The following is a 4287-nucleotide window of genomic DNA, read 5'->3' as shown; positions in this document are numbered from 1 at the left end:
TCCTGAGAACAAGGACTTTGTCTTGTTCATCTCCACATTGCTGTGTTTCACACAGGACCTAACAGAGACTAGGTGCTTAGTAAATGTTTCATAAATACATGAGGTAGATAGGATTCTACCTTGCTTCTTCAGACTCAGCTCACATGGGTCCCTGAGATCCAGCCTATGTTCTGGCTGTACCCTTTCATGCACTACCCCTACTGTTTAGGATGGTTAATGATGGACACCCTGGAATCAGCAATTGCATTGGCTGCAAGTCATAGATAATGGAAAAATCGTGATTTAAGATGACATACATTTGTTATTCTTACAGTTCTGGAGTCAGAAGTCTGAAATGGGTCTCAGTAGGCTAAAATCATGAGTCCCCAGAGTTGTGTTCCTTCCTGAGTCTCTGCAGAAGGCTATTTCTTTCCCTTTTCCAGTTTCTAGAGGCTTCCTGTCTTCTTCTGACACGGACTCTTCAGCCTCTTTATTTCTGAGGACCCCTATAATTACCTTGCACCCAACCAGATAATCCTCATTAATCTCTTTACCTCATGGTCATCTGATTAGCAGCATTAATTCTATCCACAAACTTATTTCCCTCTGCCACATGAGAACATAGTCACAGGTCCTGGAGGATCACGATGAGGACATCTTTGGGGGAGGGGCACTATTTTACTCCCTATAGTCAGTATGGGTAAAAGGTTCACACATAATTGGAAAGAATGTCTATTCTGTAATTGCTGTGTTAGGTCGAGTCTGTTTACCGTTTTGTTCAGATGTTCTATTAGTTCAGTTCAGCCTCTCAACTGTGTCCGACTCTTTGCGACCCCACGGACTGCAGCACGCCAGGCTTCCCTGTCCATCACCAATTCTCGGACCTTGCTCAGACTCATGTCCATCGAGTCAGTGATGCCATCCAGCCATCTCATCCTCTTTCGTCCCCTTCTCCTCCTTTCCCAGCATCAGGGACTTTTCAGTTGAGTCAGTTCTTCACATCAGGTGGCCAAAGTATTAGAGCTTCAGCTTCAGCATCAGGACTGATCTCCTTTAGGATGGACTGGTTTGATCTCCTTGCTGTCCAAGGGACTCTCAGGAGTCTTCTCCAATACCACAGTTCAAAAACACCAATTCTTCAGCACTCAGCTTTCTTTGTAGTCCATTGGAAGGACTGATGTTGAAGCTGAAACTCCAATACTTTGGCCACCTGATGCGAAGAGCTGACTCATTTGAAAAGACTCTGATGCTAGGAAAGATTGAGGGCCTGAGGAGAAGGGGATGACAGAGGATGAGATGGTTGGATGGGATCACCGACTCGATGGACGTGGGTTTAGGTGGACTCTGGGAGTTGGTGATGGACAGGGAGGCCTGGTGTGCTGCAGTTCATGGGGTCCCAAAAAGTCGGACATGACTGAGTGACTGAACTGAACTGAACTGAACTGAACTCACATCCATACACGACTATTGGAAAAACCATAGCTTTATCTAGACAGCCCTTTTTTGGCAAAGTAATGTCTCTGCTTTTTGATATGCTATCTAGGTTGGTCATAGTGTTTCTTCCAAGGAGCAAGCGTCTTTTAATTTCATGACTGCGGTCACCATCTGCAGTGATTTTGGAGCCCAAGATAATAAAGTCTGTCACTGTTTTCATTGTTTCCCCATCTATTTGCCATGAAGTGATGGGACCGGATGCCATGATCTTAGTTTTTTGAATGTTGAGTTTTAAGCCAACTTATTCACTCTCCTCTTTCACTTTCATCAAGAGGCTCTTTAGCTCTTCTTCGCTTTCTGCCATAAGGGTGGTGTCATCTGTGTATCTGAGGTTATTGATATTTTTCCTGGCAATCTTGATTCCAGCTTGGACTTCATACTTATACTGAAATTTTTTTCCTGCTAGCCCTATAAATCATTTAGATAGGTATGCTAAAATAGCTCTCTACAATTATGGATTTGTCAACTTTTCCCTTTGTTTCTATCAATTTTTACTTCATATAACTATAAAGCTGTGTTGACACACACATGCAAATTTATAATTATCTTCTCCTAAGAGACTGACTCTTTATTATCATGAAATGGGCCTTCTACCTCTAGCTTCTTGGCTTTAAGTCTACTTTGAACTAAGTATAGCCACATCAGTGTACTTTGTTCATTTACTTGTTTTCGGCTGAGCTCTGTGGCATGTGGGACTGAAGTTCTCTGACAAGGGCTGGAACCCAAACAGCCTGCACTGAAGCCCGGAGTCTTAACCACTGGACCTCCAGGAAAGTCCCTACACCAAATTTCTTTGAATTAGTGTTTGCATGGTACATCTTTGTCTATCCTTTTAATTTCAATCTTTCTATAGACTTATTTTATTTTTTATAGACTTATTTTAAAGTCCAATTTGACAATATTAATATTTTCTTTGGAATATTTATCTTTTCACATTTAATATAATTAACCACTGATGTTAAATCTAGGTTTAAATCAGTAACTTCGCTATTTTCTACTTATCCCTCCCTTTCTGTGTCCCTTTTTCTTTTTTTCCTTTTCTGGCCTTCTTTGGATTTTTATTATTCTATTTTTTCCTCCTATAGTTAACTTTTTTTTTTTTAATTAACAGAGTAGTCACTGTTCAAGCTTTATTTATTGTTTTAGTTGGTGTAACTTAGTTGGCTGCCTTATTCATGTAATTTTTCCTTTTTACATTACAAGGCAATGTACACTATTGTGATACTTACAGTACATAAGATTCTTTAGAACAGTTATGCACGTGGCATGCAATACTGGATTTGTACATTGGATCCCAGGATGTGATTAACTGGAGGGAAAAAAGTTGGACTAGGCACCTTGGCTAAAGGACCCAGAGGTTATATTACACAGTAAATACACATCTGGTTTGAAGGGCAACCGCAGCATCTGCAACATGGGCAGTGGTACCTCTTGAGGAAGTTGAATTATTGGACAAATCAATTTAGGACCACGCAAGGTAAGTGCCATGCAGCATCAGGATACAGCTGCAAGGTTTCATGAACCATTCCTTGCCATCCAGCAGGGTTTTATGAACCATTCCTATTTCTAACATTAGGAAACTGATTTTTTCCTAGACTGTCTTAACATTACTGTTTTAATCACAGATCAGATATAAAGGACAATATGAGTTACAACCTCCAACTAAAATCCTGTGTAGCCTAGACAGTGAAGTGACACAACATTAGAAGACTTTAAAACTGCAGTTCTTTCTGGATCCCCCAAAGTGTATCTGCACTCTTCTTCAAACAGGCCTCTTCCTCATGAGTCAGAGTCACTTTCACAACATCTGAGATTCCATTCTGTCCCAAGATGCAAGGAACACTAAGGAAGACATCCTCTTTTATTCCATAGAGACCCTTAATCATGGTGGAAATCGGATGCACCGCCTAAGATTCTTCATTATACTTTCTGCCAAATCGGCCACTGACAGTCCAATGGCCCAGGATGTGTAGCCTTTCAGTTTGATCACCTCATAAGCACTGTCAACCACTTGTTTGTGAACCGCTTTCCACTGTTCCTTATCTGCATCAGTGCCTAATTCAGGGTGTAAGTTCTTCAGGGAGACACCAGCAACATTCACTCCACTCCATACAGGCACACTAGAGTCACCATGCTCTCCAAGGATCCACCCATGGCAGCTTAATGGGTGAACTCCCAGCCTCTCCCCTATGAGATAACGGAACCGAGCTGAATCCAGATTGCAACCACTTCCAATAAGACGGTTTTTGGGAAAGCTGCTTATCTTCCAAGCCACATAGGTCAAAATATCGACTGGATTGGAAACAACAAGCAACTTGCAATTTGGGCTGTATTTTACAATATTAGGAATGATGAATTTAAAGATGTTCACGTTACGCTGGACCAGATTCAGACGGCTCTCTCCCTCTTGCTGATGCGCCCCAGCTGTGATAATAACCAGCCTGGAGTTTGCTGTCACGTTATAGTCTTTGCCAGAGACAATTTTTGGTGTTCTAAGAAAAAGGCTGCCATGTTGGAGATCCATCGTCTCTCCCTTCAGTTTATCTTCCATGACAGCAACAAGAGCAATTTCATCTGCTAAGTCCTTCATTAAGATACTGATGGCACAGGCCATGCCAACAGCACCAACCCCAACAACTGTAATCTTATTCTGGGGGACATGTTCTTCCTTAAGAAGATTCTGAATCAGTTGATCCTTGAGAGTTGCCATCTTGGACTTAGAACCTAAAGGAACCGGGAGTGACCGTCGAGCGGGCGGGCATCGGAGGCGCGCGGTGTGGGATCCGGACTTGGCTGCAGCGGCTCCGGTACTCG

The 4287-nt window shown here is 42.3% G+C and overlaps 1 pseudogene; it reads right to left on the bottom strand.

Annotated features, from left to right (window-relative positions):
- Nucleotides 1-2577: 2577 nt before the first annotated feature.
- Nucleotides 2578-4287, bottom strand: LOC120857655 (annotated as a pseudogene).

This window comes from Oryx dammah, unplaced genomic scaffold, assembly GCF_014754425.2.
Source record: "Oryx dammah isolate SB20612 unplaced genomic scaffold, SCBI_Odam_1.1 HiC_scaffold_29, whole genome shotgun sequence".
Taxonomy (NCBI): domain Eukaryota; kingdom Metazoa; phylum Chordata; class Mammalia; order Artiodactyla; family Bovidae; genus Oryx; species Oryx dammah.
This window is presented reverse-complemented; position numbering and strand designations above follow the sequence as displayed.